The following is a 13966-nucleotide window of genomic DNA, read 5'->3' on the forward strand; positions in this document are numbered from 1 at the left end:
TTGGTGGGTAATGAAGTTATATCAGAGTTGAATAGACAGGAGCTTAGGGGCTGGTGGATGTCCATGGAATCCAGCTACAAATGTCACACTTCTGCAGTAAAAACTTCTGCGAGCTGCATTTTGCACGGACACGGCAGCCCATTAATTTGAATGGGCTGCCGTGCCTCTTGAAACGCAGTGAAAAGATCCCTGCAGCATTTTAGGATTAGGATTAATGGCATCTGTATGCATCCAGTATGACTTTCTGTATTGGTGGTTGTGGTCAACAGGTATTGACCTGCAGTAGGAATCTCCTCCCCGCAAAAAATGTGAACGTAGCATAAGTGGTCTACAGCAGTTTGAGTAACAAGATACATTATAAGGGGTTATAATTGTTGATTTTGCCCTGGCCAATCACTGAGAGGTTTATTTCACTGATTCTGGAGAAGGAGATTAATATTCAGGGTGACCTTTTAGAAGAGTATTTGCCTCCCAGGCTTGCTCCAGATATGATGCTGGTGTAAGAAAGGTCTTTCTGTCCTGCAGAGGAGGAGGAGGCCACTATGACCAGGATCTTCTATCTTGAGCCTTGTCCAAGTTGGGGGTCTGTGCTAAGGCCTAAGGAAGGGCACATCCAGAGGAAGCATAGCAGGAACCAGGAAGCATCTTAGGAGGAGGCTTCTATGCTAAAGCATGTCCTGGAGAGCTGGGTAGAAGCTGCTGCTGGTTGACATCGAAATAAGTTCTCTGTGATCATCTAATAAAGAACCCATGACTGTTCACATAGGGTCAAGGACTTAGAGTTTACTTACAGAAAGAACAAAATTGGCCTTTTTGCAGAGTCATTGATCAGCTTGGCTGCTCCTAAAGGGCAACTACATTAACTGCTTCTAAAGATTTGAGCTATTTTCCATTTATTAGGTATCCAGAAGGCTAACCCTCTCCCCAGAGTTTATTGAGCAAAAAAACCCTTAAAAGACAAAAATGACTGTTGCCCAATTTTCTTTTTTACCTCCAAAAGAAAATCCCACCCTGAGAAGTGAAATGCTACCATCCAGGTGGACATCCTCGCCACCCAGACAGGAGGAGTACTACACAAAACAAAGAAAAATACTTTCTCCTGGCCAGTATTCGGCATGGTTTTGCTCTGGAATCGCTTCTACACAGGTAAAACTTCTATTTTATGTTGGATTTTATTGCCAGCTACATGTGCTGTACACAGATGGGCTAGACTAAAAAAACTCTAAAAAGAGTACCTGTTAGGTTGGAACTCTGTTTCTTCTACATAAACAACAGCTTAACCTTTTTTTTTTTTCAGTTTATTTATGAAAGTTGCAAGATATTAGCAGTCTGCTAGTTTGTTTTCCTTATCTTTTAAAAAATGAGTACTCCTCTGCAGATCTATATGAAAAAATGCCTGCAATCTGTCTTTGTACACGCTGTAATTCCATCCTAAATTATGATATTTATATTACAGCTATAAATCACAGCAAGGTGCCACAAATAAATCATGTGGATTTTCCAGGTTGAATTTTATTTATTAATAGCAAGGGAAAGTTTTATTAGAACAAATTAAATAATCACCTCTTCATTTAGAAGGCTTTGAACTTAATTACCGAACAAACTACTCACGCACTAAGTGCTTGACGAGAACGCATGCTGATCGCAAAATGTTCATCAGCTTTCCTTATGTGTCAATAAAGCTTATTTTGATTTGAAAGGTACTGATATTTTGGGGGACATTCGGTGTGATATCACACAGCTTTTGTTGCTGCTACAAAGGTTTTCAGTTTAAACCCGCTTTAAAGAACAAATGGGGAGGAGCAGTCTTTGTCAAATGATGCTACTTTATGGCAATGACATCAACCTTGAAGGCAGTGGTATATGTGGAGGTCGATTTACTAAAAGAGTTGAACATCTTCAGATAATAAATTGTGAAAACATTCACTTTAGTTATCCTCACATCTGAAAAAGCAAATTCCCGTTTACCTATTTTTCTAGGTATGTATGATTCGTTGCGTTACAAATCGAAATTCAGACAAAATTGTCGTTACTTGGATGTATCCAAAGTTCTCATAAACAATAGTAATGAATTTCAACAAATCCAAAATAAATTATTATGAAACAAACTACCGGAATTAGAATTTGAAAATTAATTTAAAAATTAACTTGAATTCGAAAATAAATTTGAGTTCAAAATGGAAACATTTTACAATAAATACAGTAAGATATAAAAGTGAAATACTATGATGGTTCCTACTGCTTTATAGAATAGAACAAAAAATAATAGAACAGATTAAAACAGAATAGAATAAAAAAGAAAGGAATAGAAGAATATAATGAAATAGAATAGAATAAAACAGAACACAATGGAATAAAAAAACAAAAAAAAAGAATAATAGAAAATAAAAAATAATAGAATATAAAAGAATAGAATTGAATAGAGTAGAATAGAAAATAATATAAAAGAAAAAATAGAATAGAATAAAATGAAATAAAATAGAATAAAAGTATAGCCACCTTCCAAAATTAGAATTTTGAATTGATTTGAAAATAACCAATATATGAAACAAATCCAAATATATGAAATTAATTCTGAAAACGAATCATTTTTACATAACAAATGTGGTACAACAAAATTAATAACGAAACAAATGTTCCCATTGTGCACATGTCTGCTTATTTCATCTGCACCTGATTGGATAAGTGAGTATTGACACATTTATTATGTGAAGATTCTCTACTCCTTTAGTTAATCAGCCTAATTATCTACAAATGCTTTTAACAATGTAGTTCCCTTCAATCCCCAAAGAGTACTTTACCCACCTGAGCAATGTTGAATACCCAGTACATGTAAGTATGGAGAGCATGTGACTTTCCACCCTGTCTTCCATTATGTAGATATGAGTGTATGAGTGGCCAATAACTGGGCAGCAGGGAGCAAAACCACAGCACTGTGTGGACTCAAAAAGTACAGATTTGCCTATAGGGAACAACTAGAAATCTTAATTGTGCTAAGCACTATCCTGGAGGATCTACTTTTTGTATTGAATATCTCCTTAAAAATTGCAGTGCACTTTCTCACATGCTATGGCATCTTTAACCCTATAGTTGTATATCTACAGTGTGAGATCATGTAAGGTGCTATGTACATCTTACTCATTCCCATGGGGGCGGTATCAGGGTGCTCCCTTTAGTCAAAGGTGGCTTCCAGATTCCAATAAGCCCTCTGTCTACAGACCCTCACAGCCAGCGGGCCAGGATTGTGAAGAAAAGGCCCTTGTCTTCATCAATATGGGGACATAATGCTTTGCCATGGGGGACCCACCTATTTTAAGGACATGTGTTCTTATTTCATCTGCACAAGATTGAATAATTGAAAAGAATATTGACACAATTTATGTGTAAAAAGTAGTAAATCAGCCCAGTTATCTGCCACTGCTTATCTGCCACTGCATTATAGTTCCCTTCAGTTCCCAAAGAAGATTTTTGGACCTGAACTCAAAAAGTACAGATTTGCTTATAAGGAACAACTACAAATATTAATTGTGCCTAAGCAGTACTCTTGAACATCTACATTTTTGTATTAAATACCTCCTGAAAACAAGTAGTGCACTTTCTTGGCATCCCTGTTCTTTAGTCTCATAGCTGTATATCTTCAGAGTGAGATCATGTTTAGTCAAAGGGGGCTTCAACATTCCAATAAGTCCTTTGCCAACAAATCCCCACAACCACTGGGCCAGGGTTGTGGGGAGGAGGCCTTTGTCCTCATCAATATGCGGACATGATGATTTGCCATGGGGGACCCACTCATGGTAAATGCATGTTTATGTATTTGATCTGCACAGGATTGAATAATTGAAATTAATATTGACGCAATTTCTTGTGTGGCATATCTCTACTCCTTTAGTAAATCAGCCCAATTATTTTCCACTGTTTTTGACAGTGTAGTTCCCTTAAATCCCCAATTAGTACTTTTACCACCCAAATCATGTTGAATAAATACCAGTACATGGAAGTATGGAGAGCATATGACTTTCTACCCTGTCTTCCACTATGCATATGTGAGTGTGTAGCACCTGGCTATTATTCAGCCTGCAGGGTGTTAAAAGAGACAGTGTCCTGCAACTCAGTGACACCCACTGGTGAAAAGCTTTATGGATTTTGTAGGGTGAACCACAGGACTTTGTTAGAAGGCAGCAAATTAGTGGACTACATTTCCCAGTGGAGCTGGAGTGTGGGCGGTGGCATATAAAGGTAGAAACATGAGAATAGGAAGTGAGCTGGGAGAGAGCTGGAAGGAACGTGTGAGGAGATATCTGTGCAGAACACCGAAGAACCAAACCAGGACGCAGAGAGGGAGAGCAGAAATAGAAGGAGGAATAGCCGACCGCTAACAATGACAAAAAATCTGGAGGACTACCATAACAATAAACAAACAGAGGGTGAACTGTCCTACTGCATTGTCCTTTAAAATATTTAATATGTAAAAAGGTAAGTATTATACTCACAAAGTCATTAAAAGTACAAATTCATCTCATGAGTACAGCACAAACAGTCCGCAAACATCAAGATGTAAGAGAACGATGCAACATCCACAGGGTGACGAGTTTCGAGGACTTATCCTCTTCCTCAGAGCCTATGTAGGGTACTGCCGAAGTTAAATACTACTTAAAGAGATAGTGTCTGTGCTGGCCTACATCCTTTTGAGGGATTTCCACCTGTTGCAATCAAGGAGGTCCGAATTCTTGTAGTGCAGCAACTAGGCCCCAACATGCACACAGAAGATCTTTCACTGCAGTTAAAGGGACTTTAACCTTCCTAGTTAAAGAGCTCTTTCTTTATCTCAGATTTGAAACTTGTTATTAGCTTCTGAGGGCCCAAGTGAGCCAGCCTTATTCTTTAGTAGTATTTCTTTTTTTGCTCACTGGAGACAGAAACATCTCAGAGCTGAAGCCCTTGGTTAAATTCTGACTTGTAGGACTTCCAGAACGGATTGAGATTTTTGCTGTATGTGTTGACCTTTGCTTAAAGTTACTAAGAGTGATAATCATTATTAACGCGCCTATAATTTTGTGCTGCTTTACTGCGCTCATACTCAACTCTAATATAAACAAAGTATCAGTTCACTCTAACTTGTGTGTCTATTTTCTGGTAAAATTTAGTTTATTCTGGCCAGAAATGTATGGTGGTGTCACCAGGGGCTGGGTTTTCAGAGTGGTGTCAATGTTGGTTATGTGTTAGAGAAGACACTGGTAGCTTGTGAGGCAGAACTCTGACTTTACTTGTGTGGCTTAAGTTACAAACATACAGAGCTTATTTCAGCAGACAGTGATAGCAGACATCTTGCTTTGAGAGAGAGACGAAGAGAGGGAACCAACAAGTTTTACACATATGCACAACTGGTAACCTTAGTGTACAGTGCCATCTACTGGTCAAGTGATATTAACACACAAATACTATATATAGTACATGCTGTTGTATCTCCAACAGTCAAGAGTGACAGGGAGACCGAAAATAACTCAGCCACCCTTAAGGGGGTAGTGCTACAAGTGCACGAGTAGCCAATAACTGGGCACCGGGGAGCAAAACCATAGCACTATGTAAGATCAAAGGTCCAGAACTCCAAAAGTACAGATTTGCTCATAGTAAACACCTAGAAATATTTATTGTGCCTAAGCAGTACTCTTGAAGATCTACTTTTTGTATTGAACACCTCCTGAAAAATAGCAGTGCACTTTCTGATGTGCCTTGGCATCCCCGTTCTTTAGCCCCATAGCTGTATATCTGCAGTGTGAGATCGTGTAAGGCACTGTGTACTCCTTCCTAATTCACATTAGGGGGCAGTATCTGATTGTCCTCTTTTGACAAATGGGGAATCCAGATTCCAATAAGCTCTCTGTCCATAACCCCATCAACCACTGTGCCATGGTTGTGGAGAAGAGGCCCTTGTCCTCATCAATATGAGGACTTGGGTAAGGGTGTGATGTAGATTTCGGAGGGGACCCCTTTTTTTCTTGGTTTTTGAGTGGGGCTCCCCATAAAAATCCATAGCAGACTCTAAAAGTCTGGTATAGAGTTTGGGGGGAACAAGACAATGGATGATGTCAATGGTTGCTAAAGAAGTGGAGGGTTCATCTGGGTTAGCGGACGAAGGAAGCTGTTATATAGAATAGCGGGAGAATAAGCCTATGTTGTTAATCTCTTGCCAAATGGGCTGAACATCGAGTATTTGGAAGAATGCCTGAACAAAGTTCAGTCCAAGCCTATGTTTAAACTGAACTGGGAGCTCAACCCTACCAGTCAACAGACCACCAGCGGGCCACCATCATCAAAGAGACAGCAAAGTCCTGCCTCTACAAGTTGGCCACCTTCACACAAAGACACAACATGATCTGGTAAGGTAGTAATGGGGCAATAATCAGTTTCAGGACGCCCAAAGGCAATACTTGTGACAACTTTTGCCTTCAGCTCACCTTTTGTGGGCACAGCTGGCATAGTGCAGGTCCTCTTTAGGTGCTACTGTTGCTTTGACCAAGATGCCCAAAGTACAGGTTTACATTAAGCCACTGTTAATGAGACAGCTCATTTCTTATTGCCATGTCTGCCCCTCTTTTATTCCTTAGACTGAATGAATCTCTGCATGCTCACTCGCTTCCACCATTTATAATAAATGTTTCTCGTTTCCTTGGCTTAGGTAGACACAGTTTATGTTTGTTATAATGAAGGAAGAGTGGCGTGCAACACTTATGAATTTATGAGTGATTTACATCTGCCTCGAAAGTTCATAAATGAAATGGGGGAGAAACAGATGCTTCATTCCTTGACTGCCTCGTGTCTGCACATACTGATGCTGAAGAGGAAGCGGGTAGGTCCAATAAATCAGGAGACGCTATTCTTGCTCTCATGATTCTCCAGCTTGAGCATCCAAAGCAGCCTCAAACGTTGTCTTCTTAATGGCTTTCTTGAGAAGGCCTTAATGCCTTGTAACATTGTGGCTGCAGCCTCTTGGCTTGGAATGAATAGATTATCCTAATGAATGTTCACAGGAAATGTCTCCTCGCGGACAGCAGAGAGGAAGCAAGTACCAGGCACAACAGATGGACGAGTTGGATCTGACCAGCTTCTTGAGAAATTATTAGGGCTCGTTCTGGGTTCCAGACAGAGGGCACAGCTTGTTGCGTTTCCACATTAATTAATGCAAACAAAGGAAGCACAATCCTTGAGGTGTCTTGTTACCATGGAAGTAAAGTTATGCAAGATTATTGTACTCATAATTTTACTGCTACTTTCTGGCAGTCCTTTGTGATGCAGCATCTGGCTTCCAGGTCACGGTGATGGTGAAATATTACTAATATAGTTAATAAAGGGGGCTCTCCTCTGGGATCTACACAGAGCTTGTACTCTGACAGGCAAAACAAGAAATTTTACAAATGCAATTGGAGCAAACTTTTGAAGCTGAACTCCAGCTATACATTCGGTCTTGCACAGTTATACTGGCTCCTCTCCTGTACTGAATTTGCTTACTCCGATTTCACCGCACACTGTGGATGTCTCACAATGTGCATTAGAAGATGCAGTAAGTCAAAAAGAGCCTGGCTCATTTCCTGGCTGGGGGGTGTGCAGCATCATCTAGCTCTTTCATCCCCAACTTGACTGTCCCTGCCTCATCTTCTTTCATTCATTTGATTTTAGCCTTTCAATCATGGAGTCTCAGCTTCACATGTGGACTTGAACTAGAGCATCTGTATGATAATGCAGCCTGGCTAGATATTTGAATAACTCCTCCTAAATCAGTCCATAGATGATCGATTTTCTTTCCTTCCACCATGCGCCAGCTGTCTTGATGGGGGAATGCCTCTCGCAGTGCTGTTATGTTCTGCTGGTCGGTTGAGATGGGGAGCCTTCCCACCACGCAAAGCGCAATGATTACTGCTAGCAGCTATAGACGGTGGCAGCAATCGAAGGTAAAAAAATCTGACAGGCTGGTTGTACCCAGTTTGATCGATGGATCAACTTGGGCACAGTCATCCTGCCCATACATGGATAGAATCTCGGCTGGTACCTGCCAAACTGGCCAAATTTTGATCCATGTATGACAGACTTAAAGTGGTTGTAAAAACCTTCTGTGTGCTGCTCCCCTCTCAGCATCCCCAATACTCACCCATTCCAGTGATGTGCATGAGAGCCTTGTCTGTCCTGGGACTCCCTCTCCTCATTGGCTGAGACAGCAGCGGGAGCCATTGGCTCCCACTGCTGTCAATCACAGCCAGTGAGTCAATGAGGAGAGAGCATGGGGCAGGGTTAAGCCATAGCTTTTTGTGTCTTATGGATGCATAGAGCTGGGCTCGAGAATCAGCACATACCAGTGCCCCCATAGCAAGCAGCTTGCTATTGAGGACACTTGTCAAGAGGGAAGAGCCAGTAGTGCTGGCGGGGGACATGAGAAGTAGAGGATCTAGGCTGCTCTGTGCAAAACCACTGCCCAGAGCAGGTAAGTATGACATGTTTGTTAACTTTTTTTTTTAAAGATGAAACTTTATTACCACTTTAGGAGTGAGTGCACTGATTACATCAGACTGAGGGCTCTTAAGAGGAGTACTGAGACAGGGTGCTGTGATGATTTCAGGAAACTACATATAGCACTCTGCTGGTCACTCCCATTGCCTGCATTGCTTAGAGAAACACAGAGACCCAGTGATGATGTCACTATGTCTAAAAGCTGTGTCTAAGGCATGGAATGAAGACAGGAAGGTTGCACTAAAACATTTCATTAACATATTGATGGGGGGAAAGGAACCAGAAAAGACAATTTATAAGTAGTTCATTCTTATGCTTGACCATCAGATTTATTCTGAAGATGTACAGACAAACATACATCAAAGGAAATCTTCTGCTCAGCTGAAATACAGACATATAAACTGTTGTTGCAAATTATTTGTAATCCCATTAGGCCAGATTTGTGATCTAGGCACCTCTGAAGGACTTCACAGAGGTGTCCTCAACAGAGCCAGACTATTCAAATGGCAGCCTGGGCAGGAGGCTGGGGTGCAGTGGACCCAGCCTTAACCTTCAGAATCCTGCAGTGGATATACAGAGGACCCAGCCTTAACCTTCAGAATCCTGCAGTTGATGTACAGAGGACCCAGCCTTAACCTTCAGAATCCTACAATATTCTAGAGGTATAGCACAACTGATGAAAACTATGCACTGGCCTGCCACTTGTAGGCAGTTGTCTGATGGGGCTATGCCAGTGAAGTCAGGCTTCAGTCCTTATAAATATCCCCCAAAAAAAATTAAGGGGAAGGGAGCAAAGCTACTACCTTGCCTAGGGTCCAATTCTGCCATAATTTTGACTCAGAAAAATTGGAAGTTCCTATGATTCGAAACGTGAAATCTTCAGGTCATCACATGAAGTTTTAGTTAAACATGGAGGAGGATTCTTGGTGGACTGGGTTTTTTTTCTGATTCATAGTTAGTGACTTTTATAGAGGGACTGACACCCTGAACCAAAAGGTCTGGTCAGGGGTTCAAGATACTGACCCTAAACATAAGCTCTAGGCTATGTCACAACTACCTTACAAGAAAAGAATGATAGGCTCTAAATCAGGGTTTCTCAAGCAAGGTTCCATTTGAACCCTAGGGTTCGTAAAGAGGATGCTAGGGGTTCCTTGAACAATGAGCAATTTCTGCCTCTCAGGTAGGTTCCCACTGACACCATTGATCTTTTCAGCTATCTGTAAAGGCTTTATTCTTCCCAATGACCACAAGTGTAAGGAGCATTAATCCCACTGCCCATCACACTAATGTATCATGAGTTGTAGATATGGTCATTTTTAGCAGGGGTTCCCTGAGACCAGAAAGTTATTTGAAGGGTTCTTCTGTGTTGAAAAGGTTAAAAAAGTCTGTTCTAAATGATGGAATGGCTAGCACAGTCTCCAGACGTAAATCTCATAGGGTCAGTTTGGGATTAGGAATGAGCTCAAGCTTTGGCCCAAACAGGTTTTTTGGGCATTCCTCTGTAAGCTGGACATTTTTCTTTTTCCACAGGAGCTGAACACCATACATAGTAGCAGTATTTATACTGCTGCTATCTATAACAGCTTCCTTCCTGTCAACAGTTCGTTCAGGACGTAGTGAATACCGCTACCCACAGAATCATTAGCAGTGACGCCACCCAGACTTTTCATTTATTGGCTGGGACTCCCTGGCCATGTAAACAAAGGGGTGGTTAAAGCACTGATATCACTGACTAAATATGGACACAGCCATATTTGTCAATGACTTCACCAGGGAAATCCTGTCCCTTTGTTTAATTTTAGCGGCAGGGATTGATATGTTATCTGGTACTAGTGATCAACAGGAGCTGGATTTTTTTATTTTTTCAACGGGTTGGTGGTCATTGTTTATCATGATTGAAGTGAATCTGCATCCCTGGGTGACATGATTGATGATAGATGTACATTGTGGGACATTTGTTTATTTTATTCTTTTATTAAAACCTAAGTGCAGCCAAAATAATTAATAAAACAAACCCACAAAAACAGCACAAGGGACCTAATGTACAATCAGTAGGATATGTCCCTTGTGCTGATGCCCCTTTTGTTAGGTGAAGCCCTCCTCCATCTATGCCCCCCATCGTTACTACCATAATTTTCCAGGGAGTAACACAATTGTTGGAATTCCTGCAACAGTGCTAAGTCAAGCACTTAGCCCTGTTTCACCCAAATGTGTTTTTGGATGCAATTTGAAGGGGAGTGATTCACGTGACAGAAGAAATAACATGGGTTCCTATGGTGGTTGTTCACATATATGTAGTCCAGCTGCACTGCATTAAAAATACATTACTATTGTAACTGAACCAAATATGATTTGCCCCACAGCAGCTCCCTGAATCGCACTACAATACTGAGCAATTTTACATTGCATACAGTATGTGTGAACCTAGCCTTGGATTACATTTTGTAAGAAAAATTATTGTTATCTCCAGTTTATTTGTCTGATGCCTTACTTTCTAAATAGATTAAGATATTAAACTGTGTACTTTTCAATAAAAGCTAGAAAGAGGGGGTGCTCCTACATTTTTAATTATATATATATATATATATATATATATATATATATATAAATATATATACAGCTGTGCTCAAGAGTTTGCATAACCTGTCAAAAATCCTGAAATGTTGGCATCTATATTGAAAATATGACTGATTTCTGGCAACTCGACCATGCAGCCCATTTTTGTCCAAGTATCATCCTATTGTGCTCCTTGAAACAACCACACCACATTTTTCCAGAGCAGCCTGTATTTCTCATGAGGTTACCTGTGGGTTTTTCTTTCTATCTTGAACAATTCTTCTGGCAGTTGTGGCTGCAATCTTTCTTGTTCTTGGCTTGGTATCAAGAGATCCCTAAACTTTACACTTCTGGTGATTGAACAGTACTGACTGGCATGTTCAAGGCTTTGGATATGTTTTTATACCCTTTTCCATCTTTATAAAGTTCCATTATTTTGTTACACAGCTCTCTTGAGAGTTTCTGCTCCCCATGGCTCAGTATCTATTCTGCTCAGTGCATCCACATGAGAGCTAACAAACTCATTGACTATTTATACACAGACACTAATTGCAATTTAAAAATCCACAGATTTGGGGAATTAACCTTTAATTGCCATTTTAACTAGTGTGGGTCACCTTGTGTGTCTGTATCAAGGCCAAACATTCCAGGATATGTCAACTTTTGATCAGAGCCATTTATTTCAGGTACTTATATAGCGCCATCAATTTACGCAGCGCTTTACGTATATATTGTACATTTACATCAGTCCCTAATCCTCAAGGGGTGTACAATCTAAGGTCCCTAACTCACATTCATACATACGCATACTAGGGACAATTTAGACAGTAGCCAATTAACCTACCAGCATGTCTTTGGAGTGTAGAAGGAAACCGGAGTACCCGGAGGAAACCCACGCAGACACAGGGAGAACATGCAAACTCCACGCAGGTGGTGCCCTGGTTGGGATTCGAACCAATGACCCTAGTACTGCCAGGCGGAAGTGCTAACCACTTAGCCACTGTGCTGCCCATTTAGGTGATTTCTGTTATCATTATGATTTAAAAAGGAGCCAAACAACTATGTGATAATAAATGGCTTCATATGATCACTATCTTTAAATAAAAGACAGTTTTTTTGGCAAGATTAATCATATTTTTTAATATATACGCCAACATTTCAAGTATCCAAGCTTTTGAGCACAGCTCTATTTAAATGTGTTACCTGTTACATAAATATACTGTGGTTTTGCTGCTTTCCATACATCAAATGAAAGTTATGTCTACAGAAAACAGTACACTTTCTAGGTGGCATATCCTCTAACTGATTTTATTTTCAGCATTTATGAAGAAAAGATGAGAATTGGATTTTCTGACAGCAAGTAGAGGGTGCGCCTAAAGAACTGCATGTTAAATATGATGAAGTAGATTTTGCAAAATAAATGGAAATCACAACTATATGGTTGCACAGTATTAATACTCAGTGATCTTGGTTAAAATTACCGATTATTGTTCTTGTTCAAATTGTTTATTGAAAATAGAGAGTCAAAAAATGTACAACCATAGAACTGGATGATTACTGTTCTTTAAAGTGACTGGCCTCAGGTGATACAGAGATGAAACAAATCCTCCTACATACGTTGTACCTATTTATTTGCAGCCTTCTCTTCGCTAGAGCCATTCAAGGTGCAGAATTTAGAAATCATTTCTGAGCTCCAGGAAGGGGGTATCTGACTACATACAATGCAAAGTATAGAGCTGGGAGCTGAGTATAATCTGAGACCTAAGTGGAATGGACACAACCCCCTCTACACAGTCTCATAGGGAAACATACACAGCCGAGGCTATCAATCACCTGCTATGTGTAGGGGCATATTTACCACAAGGCAAACAAGGCACTTGCCTAGGGTGGCATTTTTCAGGGGGCCGTACCTCCCCCCAGAAAAATGAATGGAAGAAGGGACGTGAGTGCCATGTGAACCAGGTGGGATCCCAGAGAGGCTGCGGGCTGCTTGATGGTGTATTTAGGTCTTGACTCTCATTCCCGGGGATGTCCAGAGCTGTTAAGATGGGTGTCTCCCTATTTCTGGGGGGGGGGGTTGTGGAAGGCTCTCACAGGTGGGGGGCAGGGGTGTTGTTAATCAATGTCAGGCTCTCTTCGCGGAAGGGGGGATGGTGTTGGTCGGTGTCCATGGGGGCAGACAATTTTTGTGTTGCCTAGGGCAGCACAAAACCTAAATACACCACTGGCTGCATGCTGGAGCTAGGAAAAGGTTGTCCCCTGAGATCTCTTAGTGTCAGCATATACCATCAGAAATACCGTAACTCATTCAGATAGCCAGAAATCACAATGGGTGCTTTGTATTGAGGCAAATACACTATAGGAGGATATTCTTTGTTCATTTTTCATTTCAGAGGTTTACAACCACTTTAAAGAGTCCCCCTGTCCCACAATACTCACCTTGCCAGTGTTTCCCCATCCCCCACTGCTCCCCCTCTTTTTCCACTGCCTGAGCTTCCAAGACCAGCCAACACCGAGGATCCTAATTCCGGCTGCGACAAGTAAAAATTCCCCTTGCAAAGTGAACATACTCTACTTCCTTAATAATGCCTCTTTAAATAATGTTTCTCTCTCTCCCCTTATTTATTTATATCTTTATATATTGTCCAATTAATTTAGAACTCGCAAATTGACTTTAAAAAATACATGAAAAAATGCAAATGACATTTTTACAAGATATTTTTCTCAAAATGACTGTTCTTTCGCGAAAATCAGAACCGCTTACTCGCTGCCAAATTTTACAGACTGTGCTTTCTATTTTTTGTTTCTATCTGCTGCGTGAGAAATGATGTCTTCATTTAAAATTCTATTCATGTTATCACTAATAGAGGCGATTGTAAAAACAATTGTTTAAAGACAAAAGGGGCGACTG

This window comes from Staurois parvus, unplaced genomic scaffold (assembly GCF_062004578.1).
Source record: "Staurois parvus isolate SC_StPar_1 unplaced genomic scaffold, SC_StPar_1.0 ptg000788l, whole genome shotgun sequence".
In the NCBI taxonomy this organism is placed as follows: Eukaryota; Metazoa; Chordata; class Amphibia; order Anura; family Ranidae; genus Staurois; species Staurois parvus.